Source organism: Lactuca saligna, chromosome 5 (genome assembly GCF_052625555.1).
Source record: "Lactuca saligna cultivar CGN05327 chromosome 5, ASM5262555v1, whole genome shotgun sequence".
NCBI classification, from domain to species: Eukaryota; Viridiplantae; Streptophyta; class Magnoliopsida; order Asterales; family Asteraceae; genus Lactuca; species Lactuca saligna.
In genome coordinates, this window is record NC_136421.1 from 211858877 (window position 1) to 211872163 (window position 13287).

General features: G+C 29.8%; 1 long non-coding RNA gene across 1 annotated transcript; it reads left to right on the plus strand.

Annotated features, from left to right (window-relative positions):
* Positions 1-450: 450 nt before the first annotated feature.
* LOC144998146 (uncharacterized) lies at positions 451-3630 on the plus strand. Its single transcript, XR_013660151.1, has 4 exons — positions 451-535; positions 607-649; positions 746-857; positions 2714-3630. It is a non-coding gene; the product is annotated as an uncharacterized LOC144998146 (long non-coding RNA).
* The last annotated feature ends 9657 nt before the right edge of the window (positions 3631-13287 follow it).

The following is a 13287-nucleotide window of genomic DNA, read 5'->3' on the forward strand; positions in this document are numbered from 1 at the left end:
GTTTGCTTAAAATCTCAAGTATATCATGTTATTTGTGGTTACTCTTGTTTTGGTTATGTTATGGCCTACAAATGGGTTGAAGATTCAACTACATATTGGTGAGTTGATGAGTGATATGTTAGGCATCTTCAAAAGTAGCAAAGAGAAAGATCAAAGATGAAAACTGTGAGTATGAGATGGTTTGGGATGCAGAACGGTCGGTGCATTTAATCAAGAAAGCCTCAAAGATCGTGCCTACACATTCAAATAAGACAGTAGAAAGGTAATTTTCTAAAAACTACTTCCTGATATGTAATCAGAAGCATGTTTTTATGAGACTTTGAGGCTTGTAAGTAATTTTTGTATAACAGGGCAACCATATATATATATATATATATATATATATATATATATATATATATATATATATATATGTATATATATATATATGTGTGTGTGTGTGGTTAGTATAACAGTTGGTTCACAATTCACTGAATTCGAGGAGCCAATGATTGTTCGCTGATCGCGTCCAATTCATGCTAAAGAAATTGCCACGGTTAGTGAGTCTGTTGTCACTGTAATCTTCATTATTTTTTAGTTTATATGTTAAAGGTTGTAGTGATTCAGGTGAATGCATTTCATTTGATGATGCATGATAACATGATGGTAGGTACGTTCAATCATTCAACAGCAGTTGGGAAGCTAAGAAAGAATTACCAGATGTTCCTACAGTGACAGTGAATTGTTTGTTTTTGTTGTTTGATAGGACATTGAGTACCTGAAGCTGTATAGTTCAAGATATGGGTGTGAAGAAGGGTTTGAGATACTAGAAAAAAACAGGGATATATCATGAAAAAAGAAAACAAGATAAGAAAAAGGTGAGACTACATTTCAATATTTCTGTTACGCTTACGCCAATCCGCCCAGGACCACTAGGAAACCAAATACCTGCAACATGAATGTCATAAACAAACATTACAACAGAAGCATATTAAGATGTCATATAACAGTCAAATTACCATCAACACTTCAAAAACTAACCAACAAACACAAGCCACAAGTATGCCAAGACCTAATCAAACATTCAAGTGTTAATCCCAGAACAAAAAAAAAACATCACACAAAAGGACAATTGCATGCCTTTCAAGAGATTGGACATGAATAAATAAATACTATAAATAAGTTGAAAACACCCACTCTTCTCTTGTCTAATTCTATCCATGCATCAAGACTCCAGCTACACCATCATACTAAATATTTAACCTAAATCTCACATTGCTACATGGCAGTTTCCATTAGCAAGAGTAAAGAACCTTCCTCTTTATGAGAAATTGCAGAAGCCTTCCTCCTTTGAAGACATAATGATGCTTTTTCCACCACTGACTTATATACTAATCATTTTTAGTAGTATTTTTACCACTAACTGCTAACTAACTCATGCCACCAACTTATAAGGAAAACATAGCACCATATATGTTCAATCTGCTAATTACCTAGACTTGGATAAATACAGCCCAAAATAATGATTAAAAAAACACCTTTGTATCTAATATGCACATATAAAGAAAGCTACTGCATTCCTAAGCTTCAAAAACCAGAATGGAAGAAAAATAGAGAGACAGAGAGAAAATTAAAGAGGATCAGGGGATAGAAGTAAACTATTGTTTATTAATAAATTTAGTTAATCACCCTCATTCCTATTGCAGTAAAAAATTCCTGGAGAGTTAATTTTCAAAGCTAGATTAAAAGAACGAAGATTAACCTAGAAGCAGAATATGTCTAATGCTACATTCACTAGATAGATTATCAGCAAATTCTTTCAAAAAAATAATAATATGATTGATACAAAGTAAAACAATCCCAAATTAGGGTAGTAGAGTAGTATACATCTTGGTTACCCATATTACTTCTATGTTTATTATTTATTCCATTTTTTACTATTACTACTATTCCTGGAGTTAGTATGGAGCTTATTGGAATTGGATACACTTGTTGTTGTAATGTTTACAAGTCAGAAGTATCTATCATAAAGAAACATCCTCCTACAAATTCTCCTTAATAGCTAAGGAAAATAAAAGGACAACACACCACCTAGTAAGCTCAAAGAACAAAGATCACAATAATAAGCATATGATTTAGTGCCCCTTGATGCACAACACAACACATGATCAAAATTTTACCTCTATCACTCATAGACATGATTGAACTGATGTAGAATCTTCAATCTTTTGCATGCAGTTTTTACATCTAAAGATGTAAAAACAGGAAAAAGTAACCAAATAGCCATCAAATCCAACAGATAAGAGAGTCTCATTACCAAATGTATAGTTACTTAACAACACTAGTTCAAGTTTACTGAAACATATAGATCTTAACGGGATTTATGGGTAAATGAATTTATAAAGTCTTATGCAATTGTGAATGTATATCAATCAACTTGACCACACCCCAATAGACATGATGCGGGGTGAGATTTTCAGAACATGTCGTTCTCAGTAGTTACCTTGTAGAGAAGAATCAAAATCACAGAATAGTTGCAGGTAATGTTGTTTTTGTTTAGGGCATGACATGCCATATAACACATGTTCCAAATGAGGGCTAATTTTGTAATTTCAGTTCTTATTTGCATGCAGGTCTGTTAATACTTTCTATATATAATACCTATTTAACTGATCATGTTCATAATTCATTCTCTTGAGGGCTAATTTAGTAATTTCACCTTTTTATTTTTCAGGCCGACAACTTGGAAGAAGCCAAAAATATTTCCAACAGAAATAAGTAAATTCATTCTATGCTTTCTGATGCTTGCAAATTCAAGGGTTTGCATGTTGGTGCTTCATAGTTGATATCGCTTATTTATTAGGTATTATAGGGATTCGTCTAGAAGAGGAATGAAAACCAGCGATTCATGGTTCAAACATTTGTCGAAGTCATAGTAACAGACGATATATATCTGATGGCATATCAGTTCTTTGTTGGACCAATGTCTTCTAACTTGTTCACTAGACATAATGATAAAAGTTTTGATGCTTTCACTTTGTAAGATGATATATATGTTATCTGTTCTTGAAATTACAGCAAAATGTATTTCACTTTGTGATTCTACTTGGTGCAAAAGTAGAAGACTATGCTATCTGTAACATTAGTAGGAAATTTGTTGGTAACTCAAGGTAAAGGTAGGTTTGGCATACAAGGCCAAGCCAGGTTGTGAATTCTTAGATGATATGTGATAAGCCTCAAGAACTTCTAGTTTACAGCAGGAGGGGTAGAAAGGTCAATAAATAATAAAGCAGCTTTGGAGTGTGGTGAAGTGTCTGTTTCCCTTTTTTTGCTTTATCCATCTGTTTCCGTTATTCCTTCAGGTGGTTATTACCTTAGCACTAATTTTGTTGTACTGATGTAATCATGGGGAATATTTCCAGCCGGGTTGTGGTCCCAGTGGTACCTATTTTGAGGTTTATTCCCTTAGGACTAGAAGAGTATTTAAACATTAAGTAAAAAATTATCGTCGCCTTTAATCACCCCATCTGTTCATCTTTACAGTTCCATTCTTGCAATCGATTTTGGACTTCATGAATCGACTTTGGACTTCAGGGGTCATAAGAGAAGCAAGCAGGACAAGGGTCGTAATGGAGCTCCCAACAGAGCAAGACAAAGGTAAAACTTCCTCGTTTTAGTTTGTACTTCTCAATTTGATTTGTGAAAAAGCTGCTAAATGAATTTTATATTTCTTTTGAAAAGTTGCATGTCTTTTGATTACACTAATGCTCCATCTCTTTTGATGTTGTTTTTTCTAGGCATGATGGTTGTGACATGTTGATGATTCCCATAACAACAATTGTGTATGGATTGAAGTTATCCTTTATACTTTGTCGTGAGGTTCCTGTGCTCTTTCAAAAGGTTATACGTTTGTCCTTCCATTGTTTTCATTTCTTCTTTGAAAAATCAAATCAAAGGAAGTTTATTGGTTCATGAATTGAGAATTGACAAATGCTTTAAGCGGTCTTTGGTGATATTTCAACCGTATAGAACTTAGGTTTGACACACCTCTATGATGTTTTGCATATATGCCATAATGCCATATTATATATTGATGATTGTTGGAATTCAATGGTTTCACTACAACAAAATTCCACATTCTAATTATGTTTGTTTTTGAGCATTGATAATGACATCATAGGTTTTACAGTTGCTTGCTATGTTGTATACACTTTCACCTTCAAACAAGTCATTGTCCATGTTGTCATCTTTTAGAAGTGTTCTATTAGAAAGCCAGTGGGCATCATTTTTCCATTAAGCATCACTTGGAACTCATCTAAATCATCAATTGGTTTCTCGTTTTGGAAAACACAAAGACCAAAACACCATTACTGATGTTCATGTAAGTATTTTGAACAAAGTGGCCTAGACATCATTATATGTCCTTCACAATCTAATTTCTAACAACATACTCAAATTTAGTTAGGATTTCTGCACGCATTGTATTAGTCATTAATCATGTTTGTGTGTTTTTTTTGTTTTTGCGTATTTTGTGCATCAGGTAAAGTTGATGGAAGAAAGGAATATGAAGCCACTTTATTTAAATCTTGCAGCATTATCAGCAAGATGCAGAAAACGGGATGAAAACGGACTTCAGATGAATAAGTTAGAAATTTATAATGGAGTTTTGTTGTCCCGGCCTACTAAAAATAAATATTAAAAAATAAATTCAAAATTAGCCAACGGAGTCTAAATGAAAGTTGTAGAGCAAAATCTCACCTACGCGTGGACATAATGAACGTAAAAAACGGAGCTCGTATCCCAAGCTTATGAATTTTTGAAGATCGTGGCACACATAGCAAAGCTTATCCGAAGCGTATGCCCAGCGTAACCAAAGTTACGCTCAGCGTAATCCCAGACCCAGCAGCCTATAAATAGAAACCGAGATCAGCCATTTTCTTTGTTCATTTTCTTCCTTTCTCTCTAAGTTTTGCATCGTTTTGCGTGCCAATTATATGCCGAAGCCCCGATATCATTCCCGAGCCCCGAAGTAAGTTCCGAAGTCCCGAGGATCCCGAGGAGCGTTATTCCTCAGCCGAAGCCCTGCCCGCAAGGAGCCCGGTTTTTGTGAAGATCTTCCAGATCTAGCGAAGAATACTACTTTTACAAGTTGTAGTATTGTCCGATCATCTTCTGATCATGTGAGTGTATAGTCACTTTCATCTTACACATAGATATAAAGTATTTTATAAAATACGTGCTATGTGTGTGTATATATATATATATATATATATATATGTATATAATGTTGTTTATATGTGTTAGTGAGTGGTTACTTTCTTCTAAAACCTAAACATGAAGTATTTGCTTTGAAATACGTGTTATGTGTTTATACATTATTTGTTTATTTTAAATAAGTGTTGAATTAATGTTTTATACAAATTTTAAACCATATATGTATTTTTTTTCTACAAAAGTTTTGGGTAAAGCATGGGTAGATAGTTGTTGTGTGTTAAAATGAAGAGAGGCCTCGATATCGTTGTTTTTGATTCAGTCATCTAGCGGAGTTTAGATGACGACCACATACTTTTCTAGACAGTCATGTGGAACACTAGCAGGCTCGCCACCTGTAGGTGTTAATGAACACTTGCAATGTATTATGAAAAAATCATCAAATTATAACATTGTATTTTCAACCTTTTCCGATCAAAGCTAAGATGTCATCATTTGATATAATGATAAGGATGCTTTCAACAATATACTTAACCATATGTTGACCGTACTTCATAATTTCCGTGGTCGTGTTTAGCACGGGCCTTTAACTTTTCTAGTGTGTGTTTGTATGTATATATATATATATATATATATATATATATATATATATATATATATATATATATATATATATACACACACACACACAATCGTGGTCTTTTAACAATCTTTTATATTCTTGTTATATTTGGATAAAATAAATTGAGATTATTTAATGCCATGTATTGATGTTTGATGTTAATTTTTTTTTGTTGATTTTTTAAAAGACAGATCACGTAAAAAGAAAAATCCAACATGAACACGGTAACCTTTTATTGCCGATTTAAGGGTGTTTGGATAAATTAGATTATAGCTTATAAGCTTATTTGCGGTGAGAATAAACAATAAACATTCTCTTTCTTCCCTATACAAACACCCCTTTAGTGGGTTATCATGATAAAGGTAACATTTTTCTTATTAAAATTATCCAACTTTAATATATTTTTCTTATATTGTAACGCCGTGTTTCTAAGCTAGACATTAATGATGATGTAATAGTCTAGGTCAACATTTGTAACTTGTTTTGAAATAATAAAGATGTATTATTTGAGTATTATATGCTTTATACTTAAGTATTATGATTTAATAAATTAAGGTTAAAAATAAGCGTTGAAAATAAATGTCATATAAACCCGATATTTATGAAGAAAGTGGTAGTGATTGAAACAATGATTTCGGAGATATAAAGAATATTGAAATCTGAGTTATAACGAAGAAGTTATGACCTATTGAAGTTTCGCGACAGAACTGACACAACGCTGTGTGACATAAAAAGTGAGTTTATGAAAAAGTTCTTTTTAACCTTAGCAATCTAAATGAAAGTCGTAGTACACATTAAACCAAGAGTGTGCATAAAAAGAATGTTCAAATCTGATTTCGTATGAGGATGTTATGAATTTTCTAAGATTTGACATAAGTAGTATACAACCCAGAACTCTAATTATAGATCGAACGTTTTTTAACTGACACAACCTAAACGAGAATCGAAGATCTTGTCGGTTGTAGTTTAACGGTAGAAATACAGACAGAAACAGACGTCGAATGAATAAGTTAAGAAATTTTAACGGACTTTTCTTGTTCCGGACTGTTAAAATATAACTTTAAAAATAAAGTCAAAATTAGCTGATGGAATCTAAACAAAAGTTGTAGAGTATAATCTCACCTACGTGTGGATATAAAGAACGTAAAAAACGGAGCCCATATGCGAAAAATATGAATTTTTGAAGTTTCAGGCACAAACCTCGAGGAGGCTATACGCCCAACATACTCGAATTACGCTCCGCGTACTTGAACAAGGTCCGAAATCATCTATGTTGCCTTTCCTTCGAATACAGACACATTTGTTGCCACACATCACTCTTCGCGTAACGTACTGGGTTTACGCCCAACGTAGAGAGCCACAAGGTAGTACGCCCAACGTTCGTTTAGATTACACCCAACGTAACCTGAGGCTTCGGCCACTATAAATAGAATGCGATGCATTCTGAAAATTGTTTAAAAAAGTTACTTCTTTCCACCTTCTACTTTCTTTTATGTTACAATAAATACCCCAAAGCCTAAGAAACCACCCCAACACCCGATGCAAGTCCCGAAGCACCTAAAGACCCGAGAAAATAAGTTTTTCGAGTCGAAACTCTACCCACATAAAGGCCAGTTTTTTAGAAAACATCTTGGATTCATCGAAAAAGATTGTTTTTAAGGACGAAGTGTTGTCCAATCACTATCCAATCATGTGAGTGTATAATCACTTTCATCTTATACATAGATATGAAGTATTTTATATAAAATACATGTTATATATATATACATATATATATACATATATATATATATATATATATATATATATATATATATATATATTATTTGTTTATTTGAGATGGATGTTGAACGGATGTTTTATACATGTTTAGAATGATTTACACAATACATGTATTTTTATCTACAAAAATGTTGGGTATAACATGGGTAGATGAAATAGTTGATGTGTAATGAAATAAAATGGATGTTGACAATGTTCCAGTCATCTAACGGAATATAGATAACGACCACAGACTTTTCTAAACAGTCCAGTTGAACATTAACAGGCTCGTAACATGTAGAAGTTTTTGAACTATGTGTTCATTAGGTATTTTTTAACTATGTGTTTATCAGGTATTTTTGAACTATGTGTTCATTAGGTAAATTGTGTTCACTAGGTGATTGTGTTCATGTTTATCAAGTATTTTTGAACTATGTGTTCATTAGGTATTTTTGAACTAAGTGTTCACCAGGTGTTTTTGAACTAGGTGTTCATTAAGTATTTTTGAACTAAGTGTTCACCATATATTTTTGAACTATGTGTTTACCAAATGTTTTAAACTACGTCTTCACCGGTTGTAATTTAAGAACCCTGGCAGCGATGGACTTCATGCATATTCCTTAGTATAATCCTTAGGAATGAATGAATGAAGGACAGATGATTCTTAAGATATTTAAGAATAAAGAAGATAATGGGATGAGAAATTGGGTTGATTGTTTGATGATTAAACTTAATAAATTTATTTTTTGTGGGTTGAAAACCACATGTGCTCACCAGACTCCCAAACCTGACCCACTCAGCTTTGTATATTATAGGTAGTGGAATAAGAGCATAGTTGGACGATGATGATGAATTTTGGATTATAGGCCGATAGATGTAAATAACTGTTGTAAGACTTATATTGTTATGTTTATGTTTTTGATCTGTATCGATGTTGACATCCCGAGTTTTGTAATGAAATGAAAAATACATTTCTTTAATAAATGTTTTGATAATTTTTTATCATATTTTCATATTTCTATTGGAGATATTACTTTGATTTTATTTAGAAAACATAAACTAAATCGATATATTTTTGCCATGAAAATAAGGATGTCACATGCATGATCATTATAGCAATTTTTTTTCGTTGTTAAATGTGGGATTTTTATAAAGAAAAGTTATTAAATATGGTATTTTGTTAGACTTTTTTGTTTTCTTTAAACTTTTTGTTTGTATTTTTTTTAAGAAAATTGTTCATTTGTTATCATAATAACAATTTTTTTGTGATTTGACCACTTTAACATAATATGTTACGAGACCTTTTCAGCTTATATGACATTTTTTTAAACTTAAAATAAGATGTATAATATTTAGATGATTTGGTATCAACATATTTTGAAAATTTTAAAAATATTCAAAAATAATTATAAAATCCAAAAAATACCACATTTAACAATTTCTCTAAATTCAATATTTTTTTCTGACATAAAAGCACTGGTTTTAACCGAAAAAACAAATATAAAAAATATTATAGTGGTTAAATATCAGAAAAAATATGTTAAAGACTTAAAATTGGATAACTTTAATGAAAAAAAAAAAAATGAGGTGGGTGCGAGTGAGTTTCTAAATATTGAGATACACATATATGGGAAGTACCCTTAATTTTGGGCATTTAAAATAACAAAGAAATATGTTGCCTATTTAAATTAACGCCAAAATCCCACATCTTTCTTACACAAACTCACAATTGGCCTAAATGGAGACCTCGGAATCGATCTCCACTCCTGCCGTGACCATTGTCATCACTCCTCCAATACAAACCATCCCTCCACCACCACCAACCACCCTTTCTCCACCACCACCATCTTCACCGGAGTTCCTTGACTTACTCAGATGTAATCACCAAAATCTTTGGAACTGTTTCAGAAGAAAATTGAAAAGGTATATTGGGTGTTTCGAATCGGAAGATTCGAGTTCTTTGGAGATTAAAGGGGAATCCAAGAACGATAGTTTTGAAGGGGTTAGTAGCACAAGTACAGCCCCATCGCCAAATTATTATAGCTACATGAATCATGAAGAACGTGATGAGAAGCTTAAATCTGCCATTGTTTACTGTAAACACTCAACTAACTAACATCAAGGTTTGCTTTTATTTTGGAGTTACGTGTTTAGAGTCATTTATTCGTATATAAAACTTGCTTCAATAAATGGTTAAGAAAAGGGACACCATATTTGATGTTAGTTCTTTTGGTATTAAAAAGTTTTAGAGATTCTGTGCGTTCAATAAATAATATTGTATTTTTAGTGATTTGTTATTTCATTTTCCAGTATTATGATTTGAAAATCCAATAGCGACACCATTCAAATACAAAGAAAAATATTATAGTATAACACACAAAGGCACGAAAATAAATTTTTATTTCTTGCATTGGAAAAAATTCAAAAATTTTGGAAATTTTTTTAATAAAACCCTAAATTTATTTTTTGAACAAAAAAATCCTTACTTTTTCATTTTTTTGAATAGAAAATCTCAAAAAATCGACTAATTTATTCACTTTAGTCATTTTTAACCTGTTCAGCATATCATAGGACCAAATTATTAATTTTTTAAAAATAATGGGACGTTTTTTTTGCAGATTTCATTAAAATTTGTATATAATATATAAACATATTTTTTACGTATTTATATCAATTTTTCTTATTTGTTTATATTTTTAAGTTTTTATATGTATATATTTACGTATTTTTATATTTTTTAAATGTATAAACGGATTTTTTTTTTACTTATATGTATTTTTAACCATTTTACATATTTTTTTATGTATTTTTGTGTGTTATTTTTAATGTGTTATGAGTTTATATGTATTTTTATGTCTATATATATATATATATATATATATATATATATATATATATATATATATATATATATATAAGTTTTTTTATATAGATATTTATATATTTTAAATGTATAAGTGTATTTTTTCCAAATTTATATCTATTTTTAAGTATTCTACATATTTTTTGGGTGTTTTTATGTGTTTCTTATATATTATGTATTTATATGTATTTTTGCGTATTTATGTATTTTTATAGTTTTTTTATATAGATGTTTATGTATTTTAAATCTTTTTCGTATTATTTTTACGTATTTATCTATTTTTTACTTCAAGTCGTCTTCACCATTTCATCTAATTCGTACAACTTCTTTGAGTATGTCTAGATGGTTTTAGTACATACCCATATATTTTAAGTTTTTTCCATTCGATGTTTAATTTTAAGATAAGTTAACGGAAAAAGTTTAAAATATGTGGGTATATAAGAAAACTATCTAAACATATTCGAAGAAGTTGTACGAGTTGGATTAAATAGTGAAGACGGCTTGAAGTAAAAAATACATAAATACGTTATATATATATATATATATATATATATATATATATATATATATATATATATATATATATAGTGAAAAGTGAATATACCCTTAAGGGTATATAAGCTTAGGTACCCAAACTCATCATACTACGTCGTTTTGTATTATATAATACATTATAATTGTTCAATATTCTTATAATTTAACTTCTAAGTTGATTTATTTCCATGATTTTTATAAATTAGACATTTATCTCCCTCTTACTTAATTTTCATTTTCAACTACAATAAATATAACTTAATAAGTGTTCGACAAAAAGATGCGACATAAGAGAAAGATAATATTGAAATTTCAAAAATTTTGAAATTAAATCAAGTTAGGTACCTAACCACATTATACTACATTGTTTTGCATTATATTTCCATTGCAATCGTTTAAGGTTCTTAAACTTCAACCCTTAACTTGATTTACTTCCAAGATTTTCAGACATTCACCATTATATTCCTCCTACACCATTAGATTTGTAACGGTAGTATATGAAACCCACCAGGGGGTCTTCGATAGAAATACGTCATTTGAAGGAAGATAATGGTGAAACTCCAAAGATTTTGAAAACAATCAAGTTATGAGATTAACTTTTAAGAACTTTGGGTGATTACAATGCAAATATGATACAAAATTACGTACTATGATGTGGTTACGTACCTAAGCTTATATAAGGTTGTTAGGTATATTCATTTTACCCATATATATATATATATATATATATATATATATATATATATATATATATATATATATATATATATATAGACACACACACATTTAAAATACATAAACATATACATATAAAAACTTAAGAAGTACCAAAGTAGGTAAAAATAGATACAAATACATAAAAAATGTGTTTATACATTATATATAAGTTTTGACAAAATCTGCAGAAAAATCTCATTATTTTGGAAAATTAACGATTTAGTCATATGATCTGAACAGGTAAAAAAAAACTAAAATAAATAAATTAACCGTTTTTTTTTTTTTTTGGGTTTTTTCTATTCAAAAAGTTAAAAAGTTGGGATGTTTCTATTCAAAAAATAAAATTAATGACTTTATTAAAAATTTTCCAAAATACTGAGATTTTTCTGTAGATTTCCTTTTTCGCATTTATCCAAAAAAAAAAAAAAATCTGAATTCAAATGTAGCAAACGAATATGTAGATTATCAATAGTGCTCTCCTTATGAAAATTACAATAACTTACTTTTTGAAGTTTGGTTAATTTTAAGGGTTAAATGCAAAGAAAATGACTTACTTTTACACATGATCGTTGAGAGGCTAACGTACGAAAAATAAAAATAAGCATCTAAATGTAATTGTTTTTATAAAAAAAATCATTTATAAGTTGATAATTTTTATAAAATTAATCAAAACAAAAACTATCAATAAAAAATCATTTATAAGTTGATAATTGATAAAAAAATTAATCAAAATAAAAATTGTCAATAATCCAACACTAGATGTCACTGATCCACTGCTAATATTAATATACTTAAAAAAGCTATGGGTCATCAAAACAACATGGTCTGTGTGTGGTCGCGCACTTGCATTGCATTTGCATAAGCTCGGGGTCGGCCATGATTTTACTTTTTTACTAATTTATGTAAATTTAGATTATTTAACTAGAAGTATCGAACAACCAAAAAAACAAACCATGGTGTTGGGCTCTTGTTGATCACATTAAGGAATCCAAACACTTGGGCACTAATATTTCTTAGTTCTTAGGGTGTGTTTGGTTAAGTTTATTTATGACTTATTTTTCAAGTTTATTTTTTATAAGTTCATTTTTTCTAATTTATTTTTCAACTTTTGAGCTTATTATGACTTACATTACGAAAATAAATCGAACTCATAAAAAATAAGTCAGAAAATATGAGCTTATAAAAAATAAGCTTAGAAAATAGTTAGCCAAACACCCCCTTAATCCGCTTCTAACGCATCCAACCTTTAAAGCTTTCATAATTCATGTGGGTTGTCTTTCATAAATTGTATAAAATACAAACGTATTTTTCTTTTTTGTCAATATATACATTTTACTTTATTTACTATAACTATAACTAGTTGCGAAACTCATGTATTACATGAGTTAATTAAAAAAGATTAAATATAAAAGTTAAAATATTTGAAAACTTTAAATTTATAAGAAAATAAGAAAAATAATAAATTATTATAATACAAATGTCTTTTATCTTTTCAATTTAAATAAATAAAAAAGAAACTAATAAACTTTAATTTTGAGAATTTTAAAATTAAAAGGTAAATTCATTAATTAGATTGATATCCATTTATTACTACATTTAT